Below are 11,057 nucleotides of genomic sequence, written 5' to 3' on the forward strand. Positions count from 1 at the left end.
AAGATGGCGGTCTTGACTCTGAGCGTCTTTGTTATTTACTTTCAACTTAGTTATGGGTTAGGGTTATGGACATTTTACAGCTTAAAAAAACCTTTGTCAGTGTCCAAATGTAGATAGTCCGATCTGTGTGTCACTAAGCTGTTAAACCCTGGTGTCAGTAGCACAGCAGTGCTCGGTGGCTACTGCTTGACGAGGCTTGTTTTCTCCAAAACTGCCATGTCAGTTGCTGAGCAACAGTCCTGTCTCGTCCCAAAGGTACTAAAAGGCTTTGATTGACAGCTGCTGTAATTGAATGGGAAGCTGCGTGCAGTCGCTCGAGACAACGCGGGAGCCGCTGTGTGTTGTCTGCGAGGCTGAATGTGCGACTGTGTGAAGCTGTGGTTATCTGTCAGTGGCTCACATCCAGTTCGGGGAAGCTCCAGTGACGCAGACACGGGATATTTTCTAATTACAGGCATGTACGCAGATGTGCACCTCCGAAACCACAGGCTAACGGCGTGTGCATAGCTGAGTCCAGGACTCATCCTGTCACCCACGCGCCACAGTCACCTTCTTACTCACCACCACCATGTGCACAACAACGCCAGCTGCTCCTTCTGCTGCCCTCACGCCTCTCATGGACTGCTGTGCACAAGTCGGACTGCAGTCCAACAACATATTGACCAGGTCCGGAACAGAACTCAAAACACAGCCGTGTGTTTAACCTTTTATCGACGCTTTGTGTGTGTGACAGGTTGTGCTGCTTCAAGAATAAATGAAACCCACTTAGATTGAGGCGCTCATGCACTCTGACACAGGGTCGCAAGCCAAGAAAGTCTAAGGACCACGTTCATGTTCCCCAAACTATCCGGACTCACCCTGCCCAGCCTGCTTGGACCATGTTCATATTACCTGAACCAGTAGGACTTGGCTTGTCCAAACTGTTAGGACTTGCCTTGGATCATGTTAATGTTGCTGAAACAATCAGGACTTACCCTGTCCAAACTATTGCGACTCACTCTGGACCAAGTTCATATTACTAACCCTTTGGGACCCACCCAGTCCGAACTGTTGGGTCTTGCCCTGAACCACATTAATTTGGCCTAAACTGTTGTGAGTAGCCGTGTCCGTACCATCAGAACTCAGGCTGTCTGACCTTTCCCTGTCTGACCTGTCTAGGTCTGCTCTGGACCACATTAATATTGCCTAAACCTTCGGGATTCGCCGTGTCCAAAGCCTGTCGGGATACATTTTCTTTAGTTTTGAATTGAGGAACCCGCAGCCTGCGGTGGTGTGGCGGCTGCTGCTTGTCCGGTTGGACAAACTGTAATGTCCCTCAGCCTGTTCTGTGTTATTGACATGAGACGTTTTGGTGGTTAAATGTTTTTCTGCTCAGTGTTCTTTTGGTGCTCGTCTGAGCCGTCAGTTGTGCTCACAGTCAGAATGCCCACACAGCTCCTGTCCACCACACACACCTCCGCCTGATCGATTCATTGTCTTCCAAATCAGGCCTGAAGTTTATGCCCTGATTCATGAAAATCAGATAAAATACAAAACATCAACTTTAACCAAACCTAAAACAGAAATCCACAATAGATGAAGTTTAAGCAGGATTAAATAATGACATGGCTCTTAAACGGTCTTAAATAATGAGACAAAGTTTAAGCAGGATTAATGAAACAAAGTTTAAACGGGATTAAATAATGAGACGAATCTTAAACAGGGTTAAATAATGAGATGAAGTTTAAGAAGGACTGAGACAACGTTTAAATGGGATTAAATAATGAGATTACTTAAATGAGATTAAATAATGAGACAGTTTAAAATGGATTAAATAATGAGATGACTTAAAATGGATTAAATAATGAATAATAATAATGAATAAATGAATTTATGTGGGACTAATGAGACACATTTTAAATGGGATTAAATAATGAGACAAATCTTAAGGACTCAATAATGAAGTTTAAGTGGGATTAAAAAATGAAAGTTTAAACAGGATTCATTAAATAATGAGACAAATCTTACGGATTCAATAATGAAGTTTAAGTGGGATTAAAAAATGAAAGTTTAAACAGGATTAATTAATTAATGAGACAAATCTTAAACTGGATTAAATAATGAGCCAGAGTTTAAATGGGATTAAATAATGAGATGACGTTTAAGAAGGATTAAATAATGAGACGACTCTTAAATGGGATTAAATAATAATGACTTTTTGAATGTGGAGCCTGAAACTGGAAGTGGGCGTGTCCATGAAGGATGTTTTTGTGTTGCAGCACTCCTCCGTTATTCTCTCGATGTACAGCGCCGTGTCGTCCGCGAACACTGAATGTGCAGATGACACTTTTTTGTTACCATGGTTACAGTGTTACTTTTGGCCCCTCCCACGCACTTTCTCCAGCTCCTGTATTTTCTGTACTTTTCCTGCTTTCTTGTCAAATGAAACCAAATGAAGATATTTAATAATAATTTATGTAATAAAGGATGTGAGAAAGATTTGATATTTTATGTGTTTGCGACACGTTGGAAGTGAAAACGTTTTGTATCGGCTCGGTGTCATAATAAAGCTTTTTCATGTGCAAATAACTAGATCATGTTTTAATGATTTTGAAGGTGTTCATTTTATTTCAGAAAGAGCGATTGTTGGGAAAAACTAAAAATTCTGAGAAACAGTGCTGTTGTTTCTGAATTTACAACTTTAAAAAATCTGGGCTGTTTTTCTGAATTAAGAAAATAAACTTCTTAATTCAGAAAACCAAACGTATATGTAGTATTTGTGGGGTCTAAACCGGGTTCAGTCCATCAGACACAAAACGTCATGGCTGACGTCTCCACTCCTCATTTTACTCTCACCAAGTACCTGTTTGTTTGGTACCAGGTCTCTTTGAAGGTTCCTTGGGTACCTCTGGAATGAGTTTGTGTCAGAGACGTCCAGTTGTTGGTTAGAGTCAAAGTCTCGCAACCAGACAGTGAGACAGGAAAGTCTCTGGACCCAGAGACTTGGACATCACAGCTGAGATCAGTCCATCTTTTCATCACAGTTCTGAAGGCTGAGTGGGCGTGGTCAGTGTGACCCTGGAGCGTCTAAAACACTTTTACCCCAAATGTCTTCACCCAGAAAAAAAAACATCCACCTCTACAAAGATACAGAATCTTCTGCAAAGACGAGTCAGTCCGACTTCGTGTGCTTACGGACGTCACAGGTCCTGTTTATCTGTGAGCGGACATGAGAACTGGTTTACGGTGAGACGCTTTTTGGCCCATCGGAGTTCAGCCTGTTTTCATTTGATGTCATCGCTGATTAAAGTCAAAATTCTGACTGTCGATCTGCAAGTGAACCCACTGGTTTCAAAGGCCAAACTGATGACAAAACCCATGGTGGACCAGCAGGAACTGAAGACATCTGTAGTGGGAACCAATGGGAGGATCACCAGTAACTAAACCCAGGATCTGATGGTGCCTACAGGTTCAGATGTCACCCACCATAACTGAATGTAACCTTTTAACTCCGGTGTTGTGTGGCGACACTAACGGACTCTGTGGTCATGAGCACATGTGGGGATGGTGTGAAGACGTGTCTCTACTCGTTCAATACGAGTGTTCCGAGGAGCCACAGACACCCTGATGTCTCACATTGTGACATCACACCCGCCCCAACCCCCTGCTGCGCTGACATCACTTCCCTCCCAACGTCAACAAACGGCCGGTTGTTGGGAGAGTCCTCCGGTTGGGGGACGAGGGGCGGCGAGGTTTGAGTCACACTCATGGAATCCATGATCTTCTGTACAGGCTTTGTGCTGGGGAGGGGAAAACCAGCGACCTCATCGCTGCTGATCTCCGCCTGAGCGGAATGTTCTTTATCTGCTGCGTTCTCAGACGACCAGGTGTGCTGGCTTCATGAGTCCCGGCCCTGAGGTCGTGCTGGATGACCTCTTGCACTGAGGCTGACGCACTTCCGTAGTTTGTCAAAGAAAGGCTCATTCAGGGCTTGAGTTCCTGCAGGAGCCGGTGTTGTTTTTAGGCAGAGGCTCAACCTGCCGTCCAAAGACCTCAATCAGCCGAGTCCAAAACAAAACATTAAACCTTCCCACAAGATCTGGGGAAGAAATCACCGTTTAGATCATCTTCTAGGACAGAACTCTGTCCGTGATGTCAGACTCCTTCCTTTGGGTTCCCGCATTGGGTCCGGTGTGGAACCTGCGACCTCGCTGCCGCTCCTGAATAATTACTGAAACCAAACGCACACGTTTACTGTGAAACGTGTCTGAAGAAAAAAACCTTCATGACTCACCTCAACACGACTCCTGATTCATGTCTGTTTTAGATTCCGTGATAAATCTGTGGAGCAACAGACGCTGCAAATTTTCCTCCTATTTCAGGTTCTTTTCTCACACTCTGTAACACTCTGCAGTGTTGACTATGTTTAAAGTTTCCCCTCACCCAGCAGCGGGACAGTCGAGTCCACACCATCTGCGAAGAAGTCTCTCGCACCCAAGTCTGAGTCCCAGATGAAAACATTTAAAAGGCAAAAACTTCCAAAGATGCACAGCAATTTGTCAGTGTTGAATTTCAAGTGTTAAGTGTGAAGATTCTAGTGTTAATTTAAACCACAGTGTTAAATCACCTCTCTGAGTGTTAAACTCGATGCAGGACCTCGTCACTGCTCACATTTACTTTCCGCTCGGCATCGTTGCATCAGCACAGCAAAAGTTGTTTTAGAATTAACACCCACAGTGTTATTTTTAATAGTGTCTATGTGCCTGCACTTAAAAAGTGTTATTTTAACCCTTCTGAAAGTGTTAGTCTTTAACACCCTGACAGTGTTTTCTGGATAACTCTTCTATCTTGAGAAAATTAATTTTGAACAATAAGTTTTATACTTTGGACCAGAGGTGGCGCTGCTGCCTCCAGTCAGCAGGTTTTAGGTTCAAATCCAACTGAGCAGTTTTTGTAAAATCTGACCTCATATCCAAACAGGTGACGGGAACCTCGGTGGACAAGGAGCAGGTCTGCCAACACGTGGACCTGGGTTCATATCCCACTGAAGACACGATGCTACATGTGTCAGTGTTACTTTCTAAGAGTTAAGTGTAATCCAGTAGTGTGGATTTTTCTGAGTCTATTGCCAAAGTATTATTAACACTACTCAGTGTTAGCTGAAATTAATTTCTAAACCTTGGCAGTGTTGAAATAACTCCAGGTGAGTGTCAAATGATTAACATTTTCAAAAGTGTGAATGTTAATACTGAAGAGCGGACACATACACTTTTCAAGTGTTAATTTAACACTGGCAGTGTTGTGAAGAGGAAGGTAAAAAAGTAACTGATCTGGAGTCTGAATTCATGTTTAGTGGACCAGGCAACAAGAAAAAATCTGCAGTGACACAAAGACCCCCCCAAGACATGCACAAACCAGCAGACACCAGTGGACAGTGGCGCATGTTCAGTGTCCCTGAATGAGTCCACGTTGACTGGACAGAATGTTTTGTTGAATATCTCATCTTAGAATCACCACAAACTTATGTTGACTGATGGATTCAAGATTCACCCAAATCCTGATTAGTGATAATTTCCAGGGGCCTCATGCACAAAGGATGCTTACACACAAAAGTCTGCCGTACGTCCGTCTCCACGCCAAAGTTCAGCTGTATCAAAAGTGAAATGACCGTGGAAATGTGCGGTGCGTCACGCACAAATCCAGGCTGGCGTGGCGTACGCACGTTTCTACAGCTATTGCTCCTCTGCCAACACGTAGAGGTGATGCTGTGAACTGTTAATAGTGTGAAAACATGAAGTCATCAGAGTGATGTGCACATCAGAGACACACTGAACAATTAACACACCCACGTGTTTGCAGTTATTCGCGTTGTTAGAGGACCTTGTGCAATCCAACAAGTGTGTATTCAGGGAACAAAAGATTTACTTCAAATTGATGATAAATGGCTCTGAAACTGATTTTGATTAGCAAGGGCACTCTTACTGCAGGTGTGCGCAGAACTGCGGTCGGCCCAGAGCGCAATATGGCGAGGAGCCAGAGGTCGTCTGTGCCCACACAGGTGCTGCCTACTCTGGGCTTCCTGGCATCAGGGGCATTCCAGTGGGAGCCGGTCGGTCAGGCATGTGCCAGTCAACCTTGTGCCGAGCCATGCCAGCTGTGTGGCATGCAGTCATCCAAATGTCATTCAGGTACGTCACATTCCAACATTAAAGCACAATTTGTAGCAAGAGCCAGTTTTTCTCAAATGTAATCTGCACATATGTTGATATAAAGGCACCAACACATGAATTTGTTTTTGTTAAAAGGAAAGACTTTCATTCCATCAATGTTCAAATCATATGATGCGCAAATGCATCTAACTAACATCGTGGCTCGGTGGTCTGATTCAACGCACAACTCATCCATCCTGACTAACAGCGTAGATGGGGCAGCTCAGACTCACACCTCTTTTTTTTTTTTCATGCTCCTATCACGAGATGAGGGGCATTTTTGTGGTGCGTTCTTTTTTTTTGTTTTGTTTTTTTTTATTTTACTATTCTAAACCCTAACTCTACCCATACCCACCTCCCCCACCCCATGACCCCGTCTGGCATGTGCACAATGAGTAATTTTTTTTCACGTAATTGTTCTGAATGAAAACCAGTGTGGGCACATTTGGGCAGGTGCTCATTCAATTATGTGTTTTGTCATTATTATTATTGTTGTTGTTGTTATTATTATTATTGTTGTTTGTTTCCTGATTGTGAAACTCCAGCTTCTTAACAGGCCCCTGTGTTCAGTATTTGTCAATAAACGCATGTCATGTTGTGATGTCACACAGTCGGCCGCGGTGCCCCTCACCTTTTTTACTTCTGTGTGTGTGCTGCTCTGAGCCCACAGCGTTTATGGCCTCACACACACACACACGCGCGCTCCCAATAACTCTCTTACAGTTTCATGTGTATTCTATTTGACAGGGTCCCAAATAAACTGTCCCTGTGTGTCTCCATGTCCTCTGTAGCTCCCACTCTAATTTATTTTCTCTGTTCATGTTGACTGATCTGACAGAGGGAATCCCAGCTCCCAGGGCCTATTTACAGGGATTTGCATATTTAAATAGGGGTGTGGAGAGGGAGGAGCTTGGTGCATGTGCATGTGCGCTCAAATCCACATTCAGTGGGATGTACAAACAGAAAGTGCTTGGATCCGTGTGTACGCACACTTTGATACATCTGGATAGTTTTGTGTTTATGCCAGTTCTGGGTCTTAGCGTATGTCATATTTCAGGAGGAAATCCATGCACGTCTTTGTACACGAGGCCTCTGGATCACAAAGAGGACAAACTGATGTAGACAGAAAAGAGAGAAAGAGTAACTCCCCAGAAATATCACTGTTGCTACTTTGGGAAAGTTCACCTTACGGGATAAATCACAACCTACGTTCATAAGAAGCAGAAAAATGGAAAGAAGGAAGTAAAATTGGGACAAAACAGGAATCCTGATTTTTTTTTTTTTTAATGATTACTCCTTATTTTCAATCCTGGATTAATGAAGAGGGAACAAACACACTGACAACATGTTTCAGTAATAATTTGCTGCCTGTCCCAATTAGGTAAAGAAATCTATGAAACTGCTATTAACCCCATTGCTGCTCTGTGAAACCACTGTTATCTCCGTTGCTGCTCTGAGAAACCACTATTATCCCCGTCGCTGCTCTGTGAAACCGCTATTATTCCTGTTGCTGCTCTGTGAAACCACTGTTATCTCCGTCGCTGCTCTGGGAAACCGCTATTAACCCCGTCGCTGCTCTGTGAAACCGCTATTAACCCCGTTGCTGCTCTGTGAAACCGCTATTAACCCCGTCGCTGCTCTGTGAAACCGCTATTAACCCCGTCGCTGCTCTGTGAAACCACTATTATCTCCGTCGCTGCTCTGTGAAACCACTGTTATCTCCGTCGCTGCTCTGTGAAACCGCTATTAACCCCGTCGCTGCTCTGTGAAACCGCTATTAACCCCGTCGCTGCTCTGTGAAACCGCTATTAACCCCGTCGCTGCTCTGTGAAACCGCTATTATTCCTGTCGCTGCTCTGTGAAACCGCTATTATTCCTGTCGCTGCTCTGTGAAACCGCTGTTAACCCTGTCGCTGCTCTGGGAAACCGTTATTCACGCTATAACTACTCTATGAAAACATTATTACCACAGTCACTGCTCTGTAGACTTCATCCCACAGATCTCAAATTTTACAGTTCTGGAAAAATCTTGGAAGGATCAGATGGATGGATAATGGATGAACAGAATGATCTATGAAGCTCCAAACTGTGGCAACAGTGCACAGGAAATCCAAGGTCCCTCTTGCCAACGGGACGTCGCTTTAACAGCAACTTAACTTTGGTTAGACAGCAAAGCCAAAATCACTCAGCCAGAACAAAATTCTAACATTCGGTCCTAGTCTTCGATAACATTCCTCAGAGTTTAGTTGCGATGAGCTTGAGTCATTCTCCAATTCAAAGATAGTGCTTCACTTTATTAATGTTTACTGTAAGAGAGGACAGATGCCCCTTTAATCTGGTTTTAAATATCGTCAGAATGTTGAATCTCAGGACAGAAAAAAAATGCATCATAAGAAAAAGCTCTGTGACCTGCTAACTTCTTCTTAACCTTTGGACCACACAATAATTCTGCATACTGAGGACATAGACCACGAGTCTGTACATAAGGTTTAATGAGACCAACCAGACAGGGAGGCGCTAGTGTACACAGCAAAATCACCAGTGTTAAATTAATACTGTCAATGTTATTTGACACTGGTGATTTTGCTGTGTAGTGGCTTTCCTCTGCACTGTGTTGTTTGGACTTCTTCCACGCGCTCCTCTTGGGGTGTGAACTCACGATTTACGACATCAGAGGTGGACGCTCTAACCAGAAGGCTCGAAACCTGGGGCTCTGTCCCTGTGGCCACAGAGTCCTATGAGCCCGTTGGGGAGTGAGGTTTACCAACTGCTGTTGCACACCGTTTCCTTCTGGCCTCCATCGCACTAGTCCATGAAGGATTTTGTATGTTTATAGCAAAAACTTAAAATCTGACCTCAAACGAACAGGGAGCCAATGAAGGGAGGCCAAACCCAGAGCAATACAAAGTTTCTTCTCCTGCTCAGAATCCTGGCAGTAGGATGCTGCTCTCAGAATACTGCAGGAAAGGTCCCCATACCTGATGAAACTTTATACTGGAGGTGTTAAACGAGTAACAAATCTTTTCAAAGCTTAAACGGGACATAAGATCCTTCAACCATTGAGCCTGGGTGGGCGGGGCGGCATCCCTCCATCTCAATAACAGGGAAGAGAAGCTAAAGAAAGTGTGCCACACTTGATCGGGGTCAGATGTGGATCAGCTTCTCCACTGGTGCCAAAGAGGGAAACCAAAGGATTTGGTTCTATGTTGTATTTGAAGATTAAGGATAGGGTTTGAAAGATTTTTTCCCCCAAGACTAGGACACATCCAGCAAGCACATATGAATCAGGGAAGACTCCTCATTCTTGGAATTCAGTTCTGTGTCTGTGTGCGTGTGTGTGTGTATATGTATATATATATATATATATAAAATCTCAAATCTCATCTGTTCTCACATAGTGAAAAGTTAAACTCTTGCTCCCAGGTAGTTTTAATCCTGTCAAGAGTTGAATATTTCAAACCAGCCAATTTGTCAGAATTGACATATTAATCTGTTATGCTTTGGATGTAATTTCAGAAAGGTGTCAGCTGCGGCCGTGCCCATGCCTCGGGGACATTTGGTATCCGAGAACGGAGAAAGTGACGAGTCTACAGATAAATGAAAAAATGACTGTTTGAGAAAGTAAACTTTTCAGAAAATTGATCAAATGATGCAAAGCTGTTATCGATGAACAGCACTTTAGTGCGCACAGCGCCCCCTTCTGTACCCTTCTTGAAATACAGGATCAGCTAGGGGTGGTTGGAAATGACTTAATAGAACTGGACTTAAAAGAGAGAACTGCAAACTAAAGTGTTTTCTGATCTTCACACCCTCACGGTGTTGATTTGTTCGGGAGTAGAGGGAGTGTGGACCCAAATGGTGCCGGAATAGAAACTTTTTTTTTAAAAACAGGATTCAGCTCCACTGATGCCCATTAAGGGCGGTGACCTTTTATGGAAGAAAAACCAGAATACAATACAACGCGTATTAGCTGCCCAGTAGTAACAGCAGGAGTCAGGCAGTGCCAGACCGCCATTTATCTTCGATTTTGGAGCTTCACTTTATCCAGTTGAAGATGTTTGACTCTCCATAATTTAAGACTATACAGTTGTATGTAAAAGTTTGGGCATGCCTGCTCATTTTCATGATTTTCCTTTATAAATCATTGGTTGTTTGGATCAGAAATTTCAGTTAAATATATCATACGAAACATCTCAGGTTTGTTGGTTTCTGAGCATGGACAGCCCGCTTAAAATCACACCACAGATTTTCAATAATATTCAGGTCTGGGACTGAGATGGCCATTCCAGAACGTTGTACTTGTTCCTCTGCATGAATGCCTTAGTAGATTTTGAGCAGTGTTTAGGGTCATTGTTTTGTTGAAAGATCCAGCCCCGGCACAACTTCAACTTTGTCACTGATTCATGAACATTGTTCTCAAGAATCTGCTGATATTGACTGGAATCCCTGTGACCCTCAACTTTAACAAGATTCCCAGTACCTGCACTGGCCACACAGCCCCACAGCATGATGGAACCACCTCCAAATTTTACTGTAGGTAGCAAGTGTTTTTCTTGGAATGCTGTGTTCTTTTTCAGCCATGCATACCACCCCTTGTTATGTCCAAATAACTCAATTTTAGTTTCATCAGTCCACAGCACCTTATTCCAAAATGAAGCTGGCCAAGGTCTATTCCAGAGTACTGGAGAGGAGAATTCGACCGATGGTCGAACCTCGGATTCAGGAGGAGCAGTATGGTTTTCGTCCTGGTCGCGGCACACTGGACCAGCTCTACACGCTCCATCGGGTGCTCGAGGGTTCATGGGAGTTTGCCCAACCAGTCCACATGTGTTTTGTGGATCTGGAGAAGGCATTCGACCGTGTCCCTCG

At 43.8% G+C, this 11,057-nt stretch overlaps 1 long non-coding RNA gene across 1 annotated transcript in view; it reads left to right on the forward strand.

Moving 5' to 3' along the window:
- LOC117524097 overlaps positions 1-2,569 on the forward strand; it is a 3,295-nt gene extending 726 nt beyond the window's left edge. The window contains exons 1-2 of the long non-coding RNA XR_004564709.1: positions 1-724; positions 776-2,569. The exon at positions 1-724 is cut by the window's left edge and continues 726 nt beyond it. This is a non-coding gene — a long non-coding RNA (uncharacterized LOC117524097). The remainder of the gene's footprint in view (positions 725-775) is intronic.
- The last annotated feature ends 8,488 nt before the right edge of the window (positions 2,570-11,057 follow it).

Source organism: Thalassophryne amazonica, chromosome 14 (assembly GCF_902500255.1).
Source record: "Thalassophryne amazonica chromosome 14, fThaAma1.1, whole genome shotgun sequence".
NCBI lineage: Eukaryota > Metazoa > Chordata > Actinopteri > Batrachoidiformes > Batrachoididae > Thalassophryne > Thalassophryne amazonica.